The sequence below is a fragment of the Leptonychotes weddellii genome, chromosome X (genome assembly GCF_054177405.1).
Source record: "Leptonychotes weddellii isolate Sample4059 chromosome X, ASM5417740v2, whole genome shotgun sequence".
In the NCBI taxonomy this organism is placed as follows: domain Eukaryota; kingdom Metazoa; phylum Chordata; class Mammalia; order Carnivora; family Phocidae; genus Leptonychotes; species Leptonychotes weddellii.
Genome location: NC_138385.1, coordinates 95441872 through 95465200, shown reverse-complemented (window position 1 = coordinate 95465200; position 23329 = coordinate 95441872). Strand labels below are relative to the sequence as shown.

The 23329-nt window shown below is 42.1% G+C and overlaps 1 long non-coding RNA gene across 1 annotated transcript; it reads left to right on the top strand.

The window, feature by feature from the left end:
* Nucleotides 1-361: 361 nt before the first annotated feature.
* Nucleotides 362-15395, top strand: LOC145717887 (uncharacterized). The gene is made up of 3 exons (XR_014141390.1): nucleotides 362-423; nucleotides 8518-8974; nucleotides 12338-15395. It is a non-coding gene; the product is annotated as an uncharacterized LOC145717887 (long non-coding RNA).
* The last annotated feature ends 7934 nt before the right edge of the window (nucleotides 15396-23329 follow it).

Below are 23329 nucleotides of genomic sequence, written 5' to 3'. Positions count from 1 at the left end.
AGAGCAAGAACCGGGCAAGCAGGAGGAGTTGGGAAATGTAGCAATGGCCAAATGCCACTCGGGGGATATTTTTAGTTACCTAAATAAACTGTATTTCCACAATGTCTGCAGAACTTATGGTTTGTGTGCAGTAAATAAAATGATGGAAATGCCATGAAGGAGCCCAGCCAGATGACTTCATTTGTGTGCATTCTGTTCCAGAGGAGTCCCTTAAACAGCAGACGGGCTCCATGTGATTCAGTGAAGGCACACGAGCTGCTCTCCAACACCGTTGCTTCTCTCCTATTCTGTTTACTGCACGCTGGTCTCATCACACCATGCTCACATGGTGTGATGTGATGGCATCACATCACACCAGAGCAGTTTCCCAGTAAGTGTTCTGTGGGGTGTTAATTATCAGAAGAAACAGAGTTCTCTGATCAAGTAATTTTTGGAAATGCTACTTTGAGCAGAGTTCAGTGGGGGTTCTTTCCCATGGGATGTCTTAGTGCTGCTAAAACACCAAGGTGTATTATGAAGGTGGTATGTTAAGTAGTGTTTTCCAAACTTATTTGAACATCAGCTTTTGTATTTGAAGAACAGCTGTTAGTATTTGTGCCCATTATCAGTTTTTTTGTCTTTGAGCTCCAGATCTGCTCTTTGTTGCCCTAATTGTGATACTGGAATGTTTTTCCTTTGCTAGCTCGCACCATGTTAAGCTTCATGGGTAGAGGGTGCTGGAGAAACTCTGGAGGAGGACGGGGCTTCTTTTCTTGGATTCATTGTGCTTTGCTTCTTCTTCCCCCTGTGGTATTGGGTTGGCATGTGAGACATCTAGTGAAACTCACCCCAGTGAGTTTCAGGGGCACCCCTGCAGGCAGTTTCATGGCGACTTTTGCAGGTGCCCCAGCTGTGGTGGGCCTAGCAACAACACCTTCCACAGATGCCCTGGCTGGCTTCCCTGGGAGTTCAGCGGCATCCCTGTGGGTGTCACCCTTGTGGCTTTCTGTAGAGTCTGGCCAGTGCCCTTGCCAGCTTCCCAGCAAGTTCAACAATACCTCTAAGGGCAGCTTTCTAATGAATTTCATCAGCACCCCAGCGGACAGTTTTCTTCCTACCACCTTCCCCTGTTGGCTTTCGGTAGGGGGATTTCCAGCTTGCCAGCCCTCGCCTGCAGCGCCCAGCCATGGTTCCACTTGTTTCACAGACCAGCTCTGGCCCAGGGCAATCTGGCAAACTTCTCTGCCATCAGGTGGGTTGCAGCCACACCTTCCCCGGTGAGGGCTGAATCCCAACCTTGGGGAGTCCTCTCTCCCCACCCCATTACAGTTTTTTTCTTCCTTGAGTATTCTCTCTTAGTGCTAGGCTTTTATTTCTCCTTCCCTTTTTTCCTCCCTCCCTCCTTCCCTTCTTCCCTTTCTTTTTAAAATTTGAGATTTAATTCACATACCATAAAATTCAGATTTTCAAAGTTTACAATTCATTGGTTTTTAGTATACTCACAGAGTTATGCAACTATCACCACAATCTCATCCAGAAGATTTTATCGCTCCAAAAAGAAACTCTACCCATTAGCAGTCACTCCCAATTTCCCATTCTCATCTCCCCAGCTCTGGACAGCTACTAATCTCCCTTTTGTCTCTATAGCTTCACTGTTGATGGACATTTCATGTAAATGCAATCATATGTATGTGGTCTTTTGTGTCAGTCTTCTTTCACTCAGCATAATATTTTCATGGTTCACCCAAGTTGTAGCATGTGTCAGAATATTCCTTTTTGTGGCTGAATAAAATTCCATTGTGTGGAAATGCCATATTTTGTTTATCCATTCATCAGTGATGGGAATTTGGGATGTTTCCATTCTTTGGCTCTTGTAATTAATGCTGCGGTGAGCGTTTATGTACAAGTTTTTGTGTGAACATGTTTTCACTTTTTGGGGGTATATACCTGGGAGTAGAATTGCTAGGTCATACGGTGATTGTATTTTACTTTGAATTTGACCAACAGAGAGTATCAGGTGACTAATTGCCTTATTAAAATATTTACCCCAGCCTTATTTTAATTAGCAAGCAGCCTTGATATATTTGAAACATAATCTGAGGTGTTATTGTGAAGTGCAGATAACGTGGGCTATAGAAGCCAGTCTGGCCAGTGTCAGATCCTACCTTTACCATTTTTACCTGAGATGTGGGACACTGAGAGGGAGAAAAAAACAGAGGGTGATCTTCCTTGCTCAGAGGTGATGGGTTAGGTCAAATCCCCTCTCTACCACTGTTAGCTGGAATGTGGAACATTCTGATAGAGGAAAGAACAAAGTATGTCCCTGTTCAGATGTGGAATCAGAACAATTCTTTCTCTGTGACTTGATATATTCAACTAGATTATGCTACATGTGAAACTGGGGTCTTCTGGTTAATTAAACATTCTGGCTGAGAGAAATATAGCACAAATCCATTATGGATAGAGTGCTTTTGAAAAGAATTTGATCACAAAACCCACACACTCAACACTTAAAATACAATAGCCCTTTGCAACCATTTGAAGTGTATTTCCAGAAATCAGCAATGATGTAGACTGTCACAACTTGAGGGACCAGGAAGCAGGGCTTGCTACCACTGAGTAATAAGATGGCAGTTCAGCTGAAGTGGAGCGGAGAGACATTTTTTTGGCCATTCCAAGACCAGGTGCATATGCCGTTGGGTATTTTCAATATTTGTGACTTTAAGGTAATCCAAATGGGTTCCTATATCTTTTTGTCAAAGTATACATTAATAAATTGTATATATTGGTGCTGGGGTATGCCGTACGGCCATTCATTACTTCTGATTCAAATCAAACCACTGAAAGGTTTAGGAGCACTCCAAAGATTATTTAGCCTTTGTAAACTCCCAGCAATTTCCCCCCTGACCCCCAATCAAAGGGCTTTCTAGTGGTGAAGGCATTTCATATAGTAGATGCATTAAAATGCTTTTTCAGATTTTACTTTTCCAATTAATGATTCCATTTTCTTCATAGGCTTATTGACTGAAACAAAAGTGATTTTCATGCAAGAGGCATGATTACACACACTTAATTTCTGAGGACTGCCCGCAGCCTGGCTCAGCATCGTGTCCTCTAACTTGTAAGCTGTTAGGACCAGAGCAAGTCTGTGATTGAAGTAGGTCCATATTCTGATGCAGTTTCTCTGGCTGTGGCAGTTTCTAGGACTTGGCCAATGTCACATGGAAAACAAGGCTTTAAGAAAGCCCACATTAACTGTGCAGGTGATAAAGAAAAATATCACTAATTCTAACTCCCCTGGGGTAGAAGTGCATGTGTAAAAACTACATATAATTACAAATGTTCACACCACACTACCAGAAGATCATGCTGAATGGTATCAGAAATTCAGATTATGGGGCACCTGAGTGGCTTAGTCAGTCAAGCGGCTGACTTTTGGTTTTGGCTCAGGTCATGATCTCATGGGTTGTGGGAAGGAGCCCCGTGTTAGGCTCCTTGCTCGGCGGGGAGTCGGCTTGAAAGATTCTCTCCCTCTGCCCTTCCCCCCACTTGCTCTCTCTCTAAAAATAAATAGATAAATCTTCAAAATAGTTAAAAAAAAATTCAGATTATTGTGCAATATGGGAATAATCTAAGAAAAGTCTGGGGGCGGGTAGATATTCTTACAAGTCAATGTCTTCCCTTATATTCTTCATGTCTAAAGTTTCAGTGAAACACATTTATTTTAGAGCTCTTTTCCTATGGATCATTGATCATAAGCTTTAGAAACACCTGCAAGGTGGAATCCAAAAATGCTCAGGAGACAATGTGACAGCAATGATATCTGCCTCACAGATATAACTTGCTTATTAGATATCATATGGTATATATTAAATAGTAAACATTATATATCAAGTATTATGTGTTATATATATTGTAATCTATATATATATTGTTGTATATATTGTAATAGCTTACAGGTTCAGAGAATGGAGTAGGATGCTGGGCTGCACACTGTATGTGGAATGCTCAGATAGGAAGTATAAATCAACACTTATAAAATGCACACTCATTCTGGTCAGTACTCTCATGTACACGACAGTTATTAAATGCAGTCAAAGGCAACCTTAAAAGGTTTTCTACTACATACATTCATACATCAGAACAAAATCTATTACTTTGAATCTTTAGAGTTGTGATAAGTGATATTGCCAGAATATTGCTAGTCTCTCTCAAGAAATCATGGATAGTAGGAGAGGGTCCAGGAAAATAATAGGTGGGAAGGTCCACATATGAAGCACAAACAAATAAACAACAGCGCCTTGATCTTTTGAAAGAGAAAGGCCATGAATTCCCCAAACTATGGGCTGGTGAATTTGATATTGATTTTAAGCTAGATGTCGGCAGACTTTTTCTCTAAAGGGCCAGATAATAAATATCTTAGGCTTTGCGGGCCACATGGTCTTCATCACAACTACTCTCCTCTGCTGTTGAAGCGTGAAAGCAGCCAGTGTGTACATGAATGAGCATGGCTGTGTTCCAATAAAACTTTACTTTCAAAAACAGGTGGAAGGCCAGATGCAGTTTAAAAAAAAGATTGTGAGCCCGTTAAAAGAGATGGGTTGATCCTCAGGAGTTTGCATGAATGCAGTGGTCTTTAGCCCTGGCTACACATTAGAGTCACTTGGGGCAAGCTTTGAAAAATCCTGGTGCTCAGCCTACATCCCAGAGCAATTAAATCAGAATCTCTCAGATGGGGTCCCAGGAGTCTATCTTTTATTTTTTATTTATTTTTGGGAGGGAAGGGGCAGAGGGAGAGGGAGAGAGAGAATCTTAAGCAGGCTCCATGCCCAGTGTGGAACCCGATGCAGGGCTTGATCTTACAACCCTGAGATCATGACCTGAGCTGAAATCAAGAGTTGGACGCTTAACAGACTGAGCCACATGGGCCCCGCGCCCACCCTCCCCTGCCCGCCTTGGAGTCTTTATAGAGCATTCCCAAGTGATTCCAAAGTGAAGTCAAGGTTGGAAACCACTGCAAGAAGTCATGAAGTAGTGCTAAATTAACCTCATTTCTTTTCCTCTCCCTGCTTTTCCTCCTCCTCCTGCTCCTCTCCTCCTTCTCCTGGTGGATGAGGCAGCTGCATAGCTCTGTTGGGCCAAAATAGCAGATGCAGTTCATCTGGATTTATGCTAGCCATTTGCCAAAGTCATAATTATCCTGATGGGCAAATTAGAACAATGTGGGTGGATGACAGAGTCCGTTTCTGATGAATGGAGTGGATATTACTTAGAATTATTTGAGAGTCCCACCCCTCCCCAGTGGTGACTGTACAATAGGCGTCCAATACATCTTTGTTTGGGAGGGGACTGGTGTCCCACCTGCCCTGTAAGAAATGGTTATAAATGAACATAGATGTGAAACTTGGAAAAGAAACAATTTGCCATGGGGGTTGGGCAGGGGTAAACACGATAGTTGATAGTTGTCTTAATTTATTTGCTGGGCTGTTACAGTGAAGAAAAATAGCCTTCTTTTCGATATTTCAGAGTAGAAATAGAATCATCATGGGAAGGCACCAGGAGGCATTCATTCATTTAACAACTATTTTTTGAGCGACTACTCTGTGCTAAGTACTATTTCAGCACTTGAGACATATCAGTGAACAACACAGGTTAAGTAAGATCTATGCTATGTGGAGCTTACAGTCTAGAGATTTATTTTAATGTGTTTGATTATTAACAGTCAGAAAATAGAATGGGCAGCTTCAGGAGGCATTACTCACAGGTTAGATAACCACTTATTTGAGGTCATTTTGAGCCATGAAACTCCAATAAGAACTTTCAGCCCCGAGGTTCTCTGAGTCCAGGAAAGTATCTTACTTCCTCCTCTTTGGAGTCACCCTTCCTTTTCCTGCCACTCTCTAATCCCAGCACTCATTTCCAAGGTAACACTGTCAGAAGCTTACAGTTTGATTCTGTAATGCTGAGGGTTTCTGGACTCTTTTCACGTATATGCCACCCTGCACATTCCATACAGTGGGAAAATGACAACCTAGTGTTTGGGGCTGTAAGAATTTGAATTATGTGTCTTTGCATCTTGAGGTCTCAAACATCGATGGCTGGTTGGTTGATACATGGTACTGGAATGAGGTGTCCTGTTTTGCTTGTGTGCATCTGCTTGCTCTTTTTAACTCTTTGTCACAACCATAAACTAGGAATGGGTAGAGGTGATAAGGAAGCTATGGACAGTGGAGGAAAGGATCCTCTATTTTCTTTCACTAATCACAGTGATAAACATACATATACACACCTGTGTATATCATTTGCTGTGCTCTGTTCTTAGGAGATCAGGTTTGGGCATTTGAAATAGGGGTGGGCTGTACCCCATTAGACCACTCTGTCACCTCTGCTCTCTCACTGTGCTCATTCTCTTGCCAACCAGCCTCACAGCAAATAATATAAAAATCAATGTTAAGACATAACCATTCAACAACATCTTTACTGTATTTGTTTTGTTTTGTTTTAAGTAAACTCTGTGCCCAACATGGGGCTTGAACACATGACCCCAAGATCAAAAGTCACATGCTCTACCCACTGAGCTAGCCAGGTGCACCTGTTTTTACTGTTTGTAATGTCAATTGAGAAGTAATTTAATGATGATTTAAATTAGGTCAGAGGACACAGGACTTCCCTGCAGAATTACAGATAATATAGATTTTTCTCTAGAAGCAAGAGAGTGCTGTAGGAAAGTTTAACCAATTCTCCTTACTGTTATATGAGTCTCTTGATAGTGGAATGATTCTGTGTGTCTAGCTCAACTGTAGAAACATAGCTGGTTCTTCAAGGAGACAGCATGTGTGGTAGGGGTGCCCTCCTCTTCTTGGATGTGTCCCTGCCTCAGATTTCTGGGTGGTGTCCCAGTTCTCCAAAGCTGGCATCCTTTTTGGCTCTTGCCAGCCCTCTCAAGAACTGGTGTGCTTACAGGGCTTATGAACTCCGTCTGCCTGACCTAGGTATGCCCCCCCTTTCTACTAAGATAGCAAGAGGCAACTCCTTTAATACAGTGCCTCCAAACACTAGCCACCCATGAGAATCTGAATACTGATATCCAGGCCCATCTCTGGAGATCCTGAATTAATTAACCTGGAGGGAGCACTGAGGATTCTCATGCACAGCCAGGGATGAAAACATTGCTTTAATCAGTTGTAATTTTGGTTCCAAACTCTTGAACATTCTCAAAGTTAGGATAAACTTTAAGGAAAACCATATAGTGGGGAGAGCGTGACTGGATTGGGAATATTTAAATGGCAGTTACAGTGTTCCAACAATTAAAGTTTCAGAATGATTCCTTCCAAAGGGAGTTTAGAATCCTTTTAATAACATTTACATATTTCTGTGTAAGATGCAGTGAGTAACTCTTTGATTGTTAGGCTATGCTAGGCTTTGAAAAACATTCGTATAGTGCCTTAAGTTTTGTACCCTGTGGCTCTGGATTTTCACCAGTTGTATTGAATTGGCATGGTGATGAGCAGGACAGGATCTAAGCTGTGAAATAGTATGAGAAAGGAATAGAATATGACAGATTGCCACATTCACTCAAGCTCTGGGAAATGCTTGTATAAGACAGGTACTGAGCTGATATTTGCAGAACAAATTTTTTGTGGTCATAAATGACTGATTTCCTTCAATTTGAAAAATCTTGTTGGATTTTTATTTATTTATTTGAGAGAGACACAGAAACAGAGCATGAATGGGAGGAGAAGACAGAGGGAGAGGGAGAAGCAGACCCCCTGCTGAGCAGGGAACCCAACACGGGGCTCGATCCCAGGACCCCAAGATCATGATCTGAGCCAAAGGCAGACGCTTACCCGACTGAGCCACCCAGGCACCCCTCCTCTCCTTTCTCCTGCTATCTTGGCTTCTTTCTGGAGTCTTGTGTATTCCCAGTCAATAGTTAGTATTCCTCACGCATGGAAAAGTTATTTTACTGAAGATAAGGCATTCAGGGGTGCCTCTAGCTCTCTACAACCACTCACCCTCAGCCTGCTGTAATGGAATGAATGAAAATTTTTAAAAATAAAAGTGCTTTTTGTTGTGCTACTTAAGTATGAAACATGATTCCTGACTTCAAGCTTACAGTCTCACAGTTGGGTGAGGATATACAAGACTGAATAGGAGTTTGGTCCAGAGCCCAGACCTGTTGAGGTCCAGCTTGATGTTCTTTTTATCAGACATTCTGCTGGCATTTGGTGAGGTGAGAGGTGGAGTTGACTGAGAGAAACTTTAAAATTTCATCTGGAAGTATGGATTAAATGGTCTCTAAGAACCTATGAGAGTCCATATTCCGTGAAAGACCATATTCCATATTCCATGAAAACAACAGGGTTGTTTATTCCCCTTTAACCGAATTTCTTGAAATTTTATAGCCTCTTGTCTCTCTATCAGCAAAAATTTTTTTGAAAATCATGGAGACAATGGTTGAGAAATTAATTTTTGGCTTATTTGCTTGAAGTTGATGATCATCTAGATAGAAATAAACATACTTTTCACCCTTTCCAGGATGGAAAAGGAAGAATTTCCTGGGAGGCGCAAAGGCTGCTTTGAAGACAACCTATAACCAGGTTGGATTATCAGAGAACAGGAGAAAGTAGAGACATCTGCTTGGAAGTTTAAATCGGGGAGAATCTTGACGCTGGGTGCTGTGGATCCTCAGGATAAGGAAGAGCAACCAAGATCGCAAGTTGCCCAACTGGAAGAAAGCAGAGCCCCAAGGAATGTAGCACTTTAGATGTGGCAGGACATAGAGAATGCCCTGTAGATGGTCGAATGGATCATGGTCAGCAGGCACAGCTACAGCCTGCCCAGATCACTGGTGTTCAACCATTGATGGGGACCATTCTTCACCAGAGGCCTCAACATACAGCAAGGTGAAATAGCTCAACACTGCTCCGGCAGTGGGAATCTCAGAAAGGGCACCAAGAAACCGATGCTTTACTTTCTGCCAGTGTCAATTCAGGTAAATGAGTGGTCAAGCCAGAGCCAGAGTTCTTTTGTTTTACACAAGGCCATGCCATTGTAGCTGTTTCTTGAGTGTCAATACCTGTTTTTTTTTATTTTTTTATTTTTATTTTTTAAGATTTTATTTATTTATCTGACAGAGAGAGAGACACAGTGAGAGAGGGAACACAAGCAGGGGGAGTGGGAGAGGGAGAAGCAGGCTTCCCGCGGAGCAGGGAGCCCGATGTGCGGCTCGATCCCAGGACCCTGGGATCATGACCTGAGCCGAAGGCAGACGCTTAATGACTGAGCCACCCAGGTGCCCCAATACCTGTTTTATTAATAATAATTATAATAGTAATAATAGCTACTGTGTATTTAATACCTACTGTTATGGATTGAATATTTGTGTCACTCCAAAATTCATATGTTGAAGCCCTAACTCTCAGTGTGACAATATTTGGAGATGGGCGTCTCTCCTTCCCTCCTTGTGCATATGCACTGAAGAAAGGCCATGTAGGACATATTGAGGAGTTGACTATCTGCAACTCAAGTCAGAGAGCTCTCACCAGGAACTGAATCAGCTGGCCCCTTCATCTTGGACTTCCCCGCCTTTCCAGAACTGTGAGAAAGTAAATTTCTGTTGTTTAAGCCACCCAGTCTATGGTATTTTGTTATGGCAGCCCGAGCTGACTAGGACAGCTGTCATGTGCCAGGAACTTTCCACTTTATTTCAACTAATTCTTAAAATAGCTCTATAAAGTAGCTATTTGTACCTGGTAAAGGAAACAGAAACAGAGGTTCACCACCTTGCCCAAGGTCTCACAGCTAGGCTGTGAGAAAATGTATATAAAGTGTTTAGTGCAGTGTCTAGTACAGAATATGCACTTGCAAAGAACCTTATGACTCAAAAGCTTATTTTTTTTCAGTGCACATTTCGGCCATCCTTTGTTCTAGCATGTCCGTGATCTCTGTCCTTTACATTCCAGAACTACCACTCGACACAGAGATTATGACTCTTTTGTGATGGAATGGAAATTAATATAGTTCAGCCAAAGGTGGTTCTTAGTCTGGATGGAGAACCCAGCCTCATGGTTCCTTAAAGTTTCTCCTCTGAAGTTAGAAGCTTCTGGAATAAGATCCAGTAGTGGTGGACTCCCAATCAGGAACCAAATAGGGGACTTTTTCTGAGAAACTACTCTGCTGAGGCCTGGTCCTGGGCACACTTGATGGCTGTTCCACAGCTTACTTGGAGGTGTCTAGGCAGTCACAGGTAGCAGCCAGCTTGGAGGATGCTGGAGGATGAGGTCCACATAGGAAGCTGGGTTCATAATACAAGTGGTTGGAGATAGACTCCTGGGTCTTCCTTGGATGGCCTTGCATGAGGAGAATGACCTATAGTCGAGGGCCTTTTGTTCTAAATCGATTTTGTGCCACACAGCAAATCCAGGTGAGTACGGAGGGGGTGATGCAGCTTTCCCTCCAGCACTGGCATTCCAGGCATGGTGTGGCGATATGGCCAATGTTGAGGGCAGGGGTGCAGAGATCAGGAGGAAGAAAAGAGGACACCCTCCACTTCCTTCTTGCTCTCCCTGCCTCGCTCTTGAATGAGGAACTCCAGGTGATGAGTGAGGAGGATGTTCCTGGCTACTAGCATAAAGGAGCATAAGAAAGTGAACAAGTAAGGAATCAAGTCCAGGATTAATAAAAAGCACCTTTACTATTGAATTCTTCAGAGAAATTTTCAGAAGTAAGTTTCCTGGGTATCTTTTAGTTTATCTTTCATGTTAGGGAAATGTCAGCTCCTTTCTTCTAATTAGCACTGTTAAAACTCCGTGGTAAGATGGGTGACTAGTTTCAAGGCTTTTATTTCTTGTTGCTTTTGTACATGGAGCTGCCATAGCAATCAGTGTGTGTGTAGCTTCCACTCCCTTGGTGCTCAGTGTTCTCTCTGACAGTAAGAAGTTCTCTTCCTCCCTGAAACAACTGTCATCTTGTTAACACCCAATGCCTGTCATTTATTCCTTGCAACTAATGTGCATTTTATCAAAGGGTTCAGATGGCTCACAGGGAAGTCCCACAATGCTGTTCTCCACTGGAAGCCATTTTCATTTCCTGAGGCTATTAACTAGCTTAAAATAAAAACCTTTAAGCACTCCTCTTTTCTGAGAAAATTGCTCTCAGAATCAGTAGGACTGAGCATAGATTCTAATAGAAGGAGACGATAAGATCATCTTGCATGTAACCAAGTTACCATTTAGAACTTACTTTGTCTGTCTAACCTGTGGAATTGCAGGATGCCACACAAATTGTCCCTGAGATTTAAGTTGCACAGAGAGAATTTAGGGTTGTTGACTAAAGATTGATTCTTCCAGAGGGAGTGATCCATCCAACTATGTAATAACCCTGGGTGGGGCAGTGGGTGCCTCCTTAGGATGAACGAGGACTCACTCTGAATCTAAGGCAGTTTCTCAACTGTGGCGCTTGTGACATTTTGAACCGAATAATTCTGTGTGGTGGGGCAGTCCTGTGCATTGTAGGATGTGCAGCATCCCTTGCCTCTACCCATTAGATGACGGCACCTTTCTCCCAGGTGGGACAACCAAAAATCTCTGCAGACCCTGCTGAATGTCCCCTGGGGGAAAATAGCACCCCCTGTTGAAAACTACTGACCTAAAGCACACACAACCGTGTCTTCTGGTATAGTTGTGGAATGGTTTTGAACAGTTATCCTAAAATGGCTGCACAACTTTAAGGAGCCACTGGAGGGTCACCAGGGATGCTAATTGGAGCAGCTTTATAGAGGTGTCCCTGAGGGGACCCCACAGAGGTTGTGGGAGAAGGGGAAATCCCTTGGGAAGCTTGAGGGAATTATTGATAGGAGCAAGTCCTGGGATTCTAAGAGCTTGGGAAGCAGCCACCAGTAAGAACACACTCTTCACCCCAAGAGCTGAGAAGACCCTGTGTTAGGAGGTGACCATCCATTGATGGGCCCCATCACCCACAGTGTGGTGTTCCTCTGTGAGGAGGGGTCAGGCAGACTCTTCCATCTGCTTGATGTGGTGTCCTTAGTGCAGAGAGGGAAGAGATTGTTGGTCTTATCTTGATTTTTCATGAAGGGGAAACAGCATTCAATTCACTAAACATTTATATTGTGCCTACTACTTATTATTAGGTTCTGTGTTGGGTTATGGAGATATTGGTAGATTGTGTAAGTGGTCACCAATTACTTAACCTGTGTATTTATGCCTTCGAGATAGTCCCCTCCCACACTGATTCTGGGCTTGGCCATGTGATTTGCATTTGCTTTGGGTCAGTAGTAAATGGAATACAAGCAGAGACCTGAAGAGCTGTTGTTCACTGGGGCTTATCCACTCTACAGGTTCTTGGGACCCTGCCACTGCTGCCATGGGAAGAAGGTCAGACTAGCTTGCTGGATGATGAGAGAACAATGGCCCCAGGGTTCCTGTTGCCTCAGCAGACAGCTAACAGGTGGAAGCAGATATGCCTTGCAGGCCAGCAGCTAACTGATGCAATTCGGCTAAGCACAGCAGAAGACCAGCAAAAGAAAGCCCAGCCCAAGTGCCAATCCACAGAACTGTGAGTGAAATTGATGGTTGTAGTTTTTAGGTCCTTAAGTTTTAGACTCGTTTGTTATGCAGCAAAAGCTAATTGGTACAGAAGCAGATAGATAAACACAGTTCTTGCTTTGGGGATCCCACAGACTAGTAGACCACTGATTTTTTCCCCAAGGGAGCCTACTTGTGTAATTGGACCTTTAGAGCCGTGGTAGATGGTAATACTAGTCACTAGGTAAAATACTAGTTAAAAGCACGAACTCTGACACCAGAGTACTTAAGTTCTGTTAAAAAACAAAAATTCAGCTAAGTAAATTTGAACATCTAATTGGCTTCATTAAGCGATTCATGAGTCAGGCAGCATCCTATCTGGCAACAGGGATGCTAGACCGATGGGGACTCTGAGGAGTTGTACAGAAAGGAAGGATTTTATAGGAAGGACAGTGGGGTAAGGAAGTTATTAGCAAAAGAAAAGAAGGGATTGATTCAGCAAAGTCGCCTTCCCTTAGCGGGAAGGGATGGGGGTTTTACTAGGTGGATTACCTCATCTTCCTTGGGCAAGGGGAGGGAATGGAGAGATCACATGTGAGAGATTATTTCATTTGTGCTGATCAGAAAATTCCTGACTGACAGGTTACTCAGGGAGGTTGGAACTGCAGTTAGGTTAGGTATTAAGTCCAGGTTTGGTGACTTGGACTAAGCAATTTCATTTTGGGCCTGTGGTTTTCTTTTTAACAGTTCAAATCCCAGCTCCATCACTTATTAGTTGTGTGATGCTGGGTAGACGCTTAATCTTTGGGTCTCTTATTTCCTCATCCATAAAAAGGAGTAAAATAATAATACCTACTTCATAGAGTTGTCGAGATGATTCATATATACAAAGTTCTTATAACAAAACCTTGTACTTAAGTGTTTTGAAAGTTTTAGCTACATGGGACACCTGGGTGGCTCAGTCGGTTAAGCACTGACTCTTGATCTCAGCTCATGTCTTGATCTTAGGGTCATGAGTTTGAGCCCTGCGTTGGGCTCCACACTGGGCATGGAGCCTACCTAAAAAAAAAAAAAAGAAAGAAAGCTTTAGCTATATATGGTTGGTCTAAAATAGAATCAGCATTAAAGTTTTTTCTTTTTAAACAACATTTTCCCCTAAAGAGCAATGTATATTTTTTTTGCTGGAAAATTGGAAAAAATAATACAGGAAAACTATAAAGAAGAGAACAAATGTCATCCCTCAGATTTTGTGCCAACTTTAGCAAAACACACTTGATTTTAAATCAGGCTACTATGATCAGCAGTTGGAGAAAGGTCAGACACTCAGAGAATAAATGTATCAAGTGCTTGGCCAGGTGGTGACCCTTTATACAGACTTTTCTCAGTGTACTTTTCTCTAGTTGGATTGAAGGGGATCAGCTAGTTCCTTGTACTACAGCAACTGGGGGATAATTTGCAGATCCCAATGGACTAGCTGAAACAGTAGGGCAAAGTGCAAGAGAAAAATAGCGAGGAAGGCAATGATTAGCAACTCCAGACTCATGGAGCATTTTTAACTACAGAGCTCATTCTTATATGCAGCCTCTCTTGATGTACAGGGCTGCTTGATAAGTTCAAAAGGGCAATTATTATTAAACCTGCTTTTGCTGAAGCAGAAGCTGCATCTTAGAATGATCCAGCAGCTCCCTGAGGCCACACAGGCAGTCATTGGTGGAGCTGGGCTCATGCCCAGGGCCACTGACCTAAAATCCAATGCTTTTCTAACTTTCCCATAGTATCTCACCCAATCTGGAAACAGTGCCTGCTTGGTGGGCAAGACTTGGAGCCAACATTTGTTTCAGGAGCTTTCCCGCAAAGTTAGTATGAACTCATTAGGACAACACAACTAAGTATGAGAACATAGTATGGTTTCCAAGCCATGGTGAAGCCTCCAGGGCTAATACTAACTACAGTGTAGGTCAACCTATAGAGCTGGTGAGACTGGGTGCCATTCGTGCACCATTTTACAATCCTAACAGCAATATATGAGAGTCCCAGTTTCTTCATATTCTTGCCTACACTTGTTATTGTCTGTCTTTTTAATTATAACCATTCTAGTGGGTGTGATGTGGTGTCAAGTGGTGTCTCAGTTTGGTTTTGGTTTGCATTTTCCTAATGACTAAAGCTGTTTGAGTATCTTTCATATGCTTATTGGCCATTTGTATATCTCCTTTGGTGAAATGTCATTAAAATCTTTTGCCCATTTAAAAATTTGGTTATTTGGGGGCACCTGGGTGGCTCAGTCGTTAAGCATCTGCCTTCGGCTCAGGTCATGATCCCAGGGTTCTGGGATCGAGCCCCGCATCGGGCTTCCTGCTCAGCGGGAAGCCTGCTTCTCCCTCTCCCACTCCCCCCGCTTATGTTCCCTCTCTCGCTGTCTCTCTCTCTGTCAAATTAATAAAATCTTAAAAAAAAAATTTTTGGTTATTTGTCTTCTTTCAAATTATTTGTTGTATGAAAACTCGAGGGTGGGCATATACTTGACCTTGTAGAGCTGCACTGTCTAATATGGTGGCCCCTAACCACATGGGGCTATAGAGCATGTCAAATGTGGCTTGTCCAATTTGAGATGGGCTGCAAAGATAAAATATAAAGTAGACTTCAGACACTTACATGAAAAACAATGTAAAATCTCTCCAGGTTTATTGAGATAGAACTGATATGTAACATTGTGTAAGTTTAAGATGTACTGGGGCGCCTGGGTGGCTCAGTTGGTTAAGCGACTGCTTTCGGCTCAGGTCATGATCCCAGAGTCCCGGGATCGAGTCCCACATCGGGCTCCCTGCTCAGCAGGGAGTCTGCTTCTCCCTCTGACCCTACCCCCTCTTGGGCTCTCTCTCTCACTCTCTCTCTCTCTCAAATAAATAAATTCTTTAAAAAAAAAAAGATGTACAATGTGATGACTTGATACATGTATATATTGTGAAATGATTACCACAATGAGGTCAGTTAACACATCCATCACCTCATATAACTACTACTGCTTTTTGTAGTGAGAATATTTAACATCTAATTGAATTATTAAATACATACTGAGATGATAATTTTGGATGGATTGACTAAAATGAAATACAATATTAATTTTACCATCTTGAAGGTTTTTGAAAAAACTATGGCTACTATAAAATTTAAAATTATATACATGGTTCTTAATATATTTCCATTGTATAGCACTGTTTTAGAGCCTTGACCATCAGAAATTTGGATCTTCATCTGTAGAGAAATGGGAAGGAATCAGTGGGTTTTAAGTGTGGGTAAATTATGACCACTTTAAAAAAAAAGATTTTTTTTCTTCAAATTTTTATTTAAATTCTAGTTAGTTAACATGCAGTGCAATATTGGTTTCAGGAGTAGAATTCAGTGATTCATCACTTACATACAACACCCAGTGCTCAACATGACAAATGCCCTCCTTAATACCCATCACCCATCTAGCTCATCCTCCGCCTACCTTCCTCCATCAACCCTCAGTTTGTTCTCTATCATTGAGGGTTTCTTATGGTGGGGTGCCTGGGTGGCTCAGATAGTTAAGCACCTGCCTTCAGCTCAGGTCATGATCTCCAGGTCCTGGGATCGAGCCCCATGTTGGGCTTCCAGCTCAGTGAGGAGTTTGCTTCTCTCTCCCTCTGCCTCTCTCCCCTGCTCATGCTCTCTGTCTCTCTCTCTGTCTCGAATAATAATAAAAAACCAGTCTCTTATGGTTTGTTTCCCTCTTTCTCTTTTTTCCCCCCTGTCTTATATGTTCATCTGTTCTGTTTTTTAAGTTCCACATATGAGTGAAATCATAGGTATTTGTCTTTTTCTTACGGACTTATTTCATTTAGCATAATAGCCTCTAGCTCTATCCACATCATTGTGAATGGTAGGATTTCATTCTTTTTGATGGCTGAGTAATATTCCATTGTATAGATATACCACATCTCCTTTCTCCATTCATCAGTCGATGGACATTTGGGCTCTTCCCATAGTTGGCTATTGTTGATAATGCTGCTATAAGCATCAGGGTACATGTGCCCCTTCAAATCTTTTTTTTTGTATCCTTTGGGTAAATACCTTATAGTGCAATTACTGGATCGTAGGGTAGTTCTATTTTCAACTTTTAGAGGAACCTCCATACTATTTTCCAGAGTGGCTGCACCAGTTTGCATTCCCACCAACAGTGCATTCCCCTTTTTCTGCTTCCTCGCCAACATCTGTTGTTTCCTGTGTTGTTAATTTTAGCCATTCTGACAGGTGTGAGGTGGTATCTCATTGTGGTTTTGTTTGCATTTCCCTGATGATGAATGATGTTGAGCATCTTTTCATCTGTCTGTTAGCCATCTGGATGTCTTCTTTAGAAAAGTGTCTGTTCATGTCTTCTGCCCAAAAAAGAGATTACTTTGTAGTGTGGAGAATAGACTAGAGGGGATGGAGGTGGCTGGGACAGGGGTTGCTGTCAGGAAATGGAGTAGGTGGCTTTGCAGTAGTCCAGGTGAGAGATAGCCGCTTGATGGTGATTGGGAAAAACAGCTTTCTGTTCAGTATCTCTTATATAATCCCAGTTCTGGAGATAATGTGAAGAAGTTATGTAGCAGGGTATCTGTCAAGGTGAATATCCAGTGGAATGTCCTTCACAAGGGAGCTGTTTAAGATTCTAAGTTCTTCTGTGTCTAAGGTGAAGACCACAGGTTACCTGGAGCACTAGTTCAGGGAAGAGCCATTTTTTATTTTATTTTATTTATTTTTTAAGATTTATGTGGATTCAAGTGGACTCTATGCTGAGCACAGAGCGTGATGTGGGGCTTGATCTCACGACCTGAGATCATTAACTGAGCTGAAACCAAGTTGGATGTGCTCAACCAACTGAGCCACCCAGGTGCCCAGGGAAGAGACACTTTTTTTTTTTTTAAGATTTTATTTATGTATTTATTTGAGAGAGAGAGAGCAAAGGCAGGGGAAGTGGCAGGCAGAGGGAGAAGGAGAAGCAGGCTTCCTGACAAGCAGGGAGCCCGCTGCAGGGCTTGATCCCAGGACCCTGGGATCATGACCTGAGCCAAAGGCAGATGCTTAACTGATTGAACCACCCAGGCACCCCAAGATCCACTTTTTATTTTATTTTTTATTTTTTTAATTTTTTTTTAAGATAACACTTTTTAATGGCAGAATGTGGCATTAGCCCATGATAAAGATTTGGCTTTGACCCTGAGCAAGGGGAACCATTGGAGGATTTTGAGCATAGGAGTGACATAACCATCAAATCATTGCATTTTTTTTTAAAGGATTTTATTTATTCATTTGAGAGAGAGAGCACGCATGGGAGTAGGGAGAAAGGCAGAGGAAGAGGGAGAGGGATAGAGAATCTGAAGCAAACTCCATGCTGAGTGTGGAGCCTGATGCAGGGCTTGATCTCATGACTGCGAGTTCATGACCTGAGCCGAAACCAAGAGTTGGACACCCAACCAACTGAGCACCCAGGTGCCCCAAGTCATTGCATTTTAATTAGATGATGCTGGCCACTGTGCTGAGAATAGACTGAAGGGGGTGAGCAAGGATGGGAGAAGAAAGACCCATTTATGGAAATAATTCTTTATTGGTAGGCATTTTAATTGTTTCCATTTTCTCTAACTTTAAGCAACCAAGAAATCAATATGGAATATTTTATTACATCTTCCCTTTATTTTCTTAAGATAAATTCCAAGAAGTGGAAGTCCTGGTCAATGAGGACATCTGTTATTATGGCTTTTGCCAAATGGCCTTCCAGAAAGTTGGGCCCAGTTTATATTACTGCCAACTGTGAGTAAGAGCACCTGCTTCCCTCTACTTGTGCCAGCCCTTGGCAATATTACTATTTCTTAAACTTAATCAGGAGTTCCAAGTATGCCTTTAAAAATATTTCTTACATAAATTAGGCCGTTTTTACCCCCATGAAACACCTCTCCCCACTGTACCCTAGTTCAGCTATTCCATTAAATTTTGGGTCAATCAGATATTCAATCCTTTCTGGTTGGTGCTAACAATATATTGTTTTTCCTGTTCCTCAAGGTTGGAAGACCTTGTCAGATTGGCATGTTATTTGATGTCCACTTAAGTATTTTTATTTTATTTTATTTTATATATTTGACAGAGAGAGAGCACAAGCAGGGGGAGTGGCAGACAGAGGGAGAGGGTTGGGAAGCCCGATGTGGGACTCAATCCCAGGACGCTGGGATCATGACCTGAGCCGAAGGCAGACGCTTAACCAACTGAGCCACCCAGGCGCCCCACTTCAGTATTTTTATTTATTTATTTATTTTTATTTTTTATTTTTTTGAAGATTTTATTTATTTATTTGACAGAGACACAGCGAGAGAGGGAACACAAGCAGGGGGAGTGGGAAAGGGAGAAGCAGGCTTCCCGCCGAGCAGGGAGCCCGATGTGGGGCTCGATCCTAGGACACTGGGATCATGACCTGAGCCAAAGGCAGTCACTTAACCAACTGAGCCACCCAGGCGCCCCTCACTTCAGTATTTTTAAAAGGAATTAGATGAGAAACCCAAAATAGGTATAGAAAATCAAGTCTGAATATTTTTTGGAACTTATTATTGGATATTAAACTTTTGGTGAATTTTTAATCAAGAATCTCATAACTGCTAAAATTCTAAAGAAAACTTATTACAAGCTGGCTTAATTATGAAGGCAGAGTGATTTTTACTTTATTATTTTTTTTAGCTTTTTTTTTTATTCTTATGTTAATCCCCATACATTACATCATTAGTTTTAGATGTAGTGTTCCATGATTCATTGTTTGTGCATAACACCCAGTGCTCCATGCAGAATGTGCCCTCCTCAATACCCACCACCAGGCTAACCCATCCTCCCACCCCTCTCCCCTCTAGAACCCTCAGTTTGTTTTTTAGAGTCCATCATCTCTCATGGTTCGTCTACCCCTCCGATTTCCCCCGCTTCATTCTTCTCCTCCCACTACCTTCTTCTTCTTCTTTTTTTTTTCTTAACATATATTGCATTATTTGTTTCAGAGGTACAGATCTGAGATTCAACAGTCTTGCACAATTCCCAGCGCTTACCAGAGCACATACCCTCCCCAGTGTCTATCACCCAGTCACCCCAATTTTACTTTTTTTTGTTAATTTTTTTCAGTTCTTCAAGATTGACCACTAATCTTTGAGTTTTTCAGAAGGAGGCCTCTTTTCCAAAGATTTTTTTTTTTTTAAAGATTTTATTTATTCATTCGAGACACAGAGATACAGAGAGAGAGAGAGAGAGAGCACGAGCGGGGGAGAGGCAGAGGTAGAAGCAGGCTCCCCACTGAGCCAGGAGCCAGACGTGGGGCTCGATCCCAGGACCCTGGGATCATGACCTGAGCCGAAGGCAGACGCTTAACCATCTGAGCCACCCAGGTGCCCCCCAAGATTTTTTTAAAGCTAAAAGCCTTAATCAACAATTTAGAGTTCTTCGTTGGGAGGAAAAACATAAAGAATAAACTACAGCATGTTTATAAATATGCGTGCTTATATTTAAGTAAAGTTCTTTTTAAAAAATATTTATTTACTTATTTTTAGAGCGAGAGAGGTGGTGGGAGGGGCAGAGGCAGAGGGAGAGAGAGAATCTCAAGCAGACCCTCCCCCACCTGAGCATGGAGCTTGATGTAGGGCTTGTCCCAGGAACCCTAGGTCATGACCTGAGCAGAACCAAGGGTTGGACACTTAATGGACTGAGCCACCTAGACACCCCTATTTAAGTATAAGTTCTATTTCTCTTTCATCCCTGAATTATCACTCGGTGAAATTAATTTTAAGGGAACATTGACCAGGCCTCTCAATAGTTAAATAGAGGAGTGCTCCTGCAATTCAATTATGTTTTCATCTTTTGGATTAGTCATAGGTTGAAGCCCTAGTTTCATATGCTGAAGAGACCACCTAACTGACTTGTTCACACTTCTCATTTTTTTCCTTATGAATAATTTCTTAAGCGAGAATCATACCCCTAGACCAACGAGCCACCCCTACCTTATGAATAATTTCCTTCAAAAGGTAGCCTTTGTCTTCTATGGGCATAATAGAAGTGTTTATATAGAAATATCAAAGGAAAATTATATTTTGTGGTATTTTGAGTTGTAAAACAGAATGATGCTTCTGCACTCCACAGCTGATCTTTTCTATTTCCCAACGTGGAGGTTTAGAAGAGGATTGACCTGCTATTGTAGTTGTGTAGGAGGGGGAGAAACAGGGCTCCTGTTAGATAGGAGGAAGGGGGGTGCCCACAGACATGGAGAGGGTTAGAGCTAGTCAAGAATCAAAAAAAGAAACAAATCACAAACCTGCCCCTAATGTCTCACGTTTCTGAGATTAGACCATTCCTTATGTTTAATTGGTCCTCATTGATTCTTCCAGAAATTTCTTTCTCCTTTCTAAAATCCTCCAGCTTTGCATCTTATGCCATCAGACTTTACCACCTTCTACTTTTTCTTGTTGCGGTCATCTCCAGATGCCTGGGTCACTCTTCTTCCTTGAAAAGAATGTATCTTCAGGTTTCCTGTCATTCTTTCCAGCACTCCTTCTGCATAATTTTTGGTGATTTAAATACAGTTGATTCTCATTATCTGTGATACTTATGTTCTATAAAGTAACAGTGAACACTGAATTTGTGAACGTTGAACCACTGCCCCTTGGGAGAAATATAGGTGTAGGTTGTTGTGAGCCTCTGGTTACAACATTTTCATCAACCGGTCAATATGTAACCTTGTTTTATGTGTGTTTCTGTTCAAAGACACATTATTTAATATGTATTATTGATTCATTCACATTGAACTCACAGCCAACAGCACTGTAAGTCAGGCCTGAAAGAAGCTTGTCTAATATATTTCCTCCATAAAGTACATCACAGCTTTCTTGCACTTAGACATAGTAGACAGCACTTCAGCATGACTCTTGAGCAATTTTAAATAGAGAAGTTACCCACAAAGCACAAAAAAGCAGAAAACACTCTAAATAGACTGTGCAAGGGATACTTGTTTATAATATGAAAGCCGAAACAAGAAGCCAGTGTCACCTTGTTTCATCTCAGCTATGAGTGCACGCATTGGGCAACTAGAGTTTTTTGCCCCTCTGCACATGTCCACAAGACTACTAATATACCATCAACATCAATTTTGAGGTTACACAAATTTTAGCAAGTAGGTGAATTCACAAATACAGAATCTGCAGGTAAGGATGGACTGTGTCTATGTTAATGATCCTAATAGTATGATCTCTTCAGTTCTTGACCTCTCTGCTGACAGTCTTGTCTACAACACTTATAGGCATGTATCCCCAAGGTCATGCCAAATGTTATGGAACGACAGTATTTGTATTCATTTTCCCTCCCTCCCTCTGAACATTTCTTCACGCAGGGTTCTGAAAGTCTCAGAACCAGGATAAATTTTTAATGTCAAATCCTCTTTGTTATGGACAGTATTTGTGTCCCCTACAAATTCATATGCTGAAGCCCTAACCCTATTATGGCTGTATTTGGAGATTGGACGTTTAAGGAAGTAAAGTGAGGTCATATGGTGGGGCTTGTGTCGGTACAAGACAAGACACCAGAGAGCTCTCCCTTACTGCAGCCAGGAAGAGAGCTCCCACCAGAAACCAAACCCTGCTGGAAACTTGATCTTGGACTTTCTAGTTCTAGAATTGTGAGAAAAGTGTCTGTTTGAGCCACTCAGTCTGTCGACCTCAGAGTCGGGGACCTGGGGTGGCGAGGGAACTGAGAAAGAGACGACAGTATAGCGAGGCACAGGGGACCCCAAGCAAACAGCCCCAGGAGCTGAGGTTTATTTTCCATACTCATATACCTTCTACAGTGATATAGATCTATAATGGTTTACAGCAGGGGCGTAGTAAGGCACATTCCTCCATGTATACAGGATTAGTCAAGCACGTAAGAATCTTTAAAACAGAATAAAGGAACAAAGAGGGGAGTGCCCAATGTGCTGTTTACAGGACAAGGGAACAAAGAGGGGAGGGCACAGTGTGCTGTTCATAGGACAAGGGAACAAAGAGGGGAGTGCACAGTGTGCTGTTGACAGCTGTCTTCCTATCTACAAAACATCTTCTGCTGCGTACTTTAGAACTGACCACACACGTTCCAAGGGCATTTCACTCTGATCCTTTCGGGTTATTTTTAACCCTGCAATCTCGAGTTTTCTCAGAGATCAGGGAGGCTCAGGGAACATGCACCAGTGGTCGTTGTGGTGTTCTGTTTCCCACATCAGTCTATGGTATTTTGTTAATGGCAGCCTAAGCTAAGACACGCTTTTAAGGTATTTTTCTAAAAGACTTCTCTCACTGTCCCACCTAGGTCTGTTGTCTGAAAGAGGTATTCTCTACTTCAGTCTTTTCCTACCCACCATCAAAACCTGTCTTTTATGTATTCCTCAGTACTTCACTTTTCTAAAGTTGGCTTACTAAGAGACTAATTACCATTGACTAGGATTACTTTTATTATGTCTACTAACATTTTAATTGTAAAAATAATATCTGTTTGCTTTGGAAAATACAGAAAAATAAAAAGAAAATTAAAATCACTTTAATTCTAAAGTGTTGACATTTTGGGAACTTGCCCAAGTTCTTGATTGCAAATCACATCAAGTAACTCTCATTACGTTGAACAGAAAAGAAGCTTACTGGTAAGATACTAGAGAGTTCAAAGAAAATATGGGAAACTTTGGGCTCCCTGCTTGGCGGGGAGCCTGCTTCTCCCTCTCCCTCTACTGTTCACCCTACTTGTGCTCTCTTGATCTCTCTGTC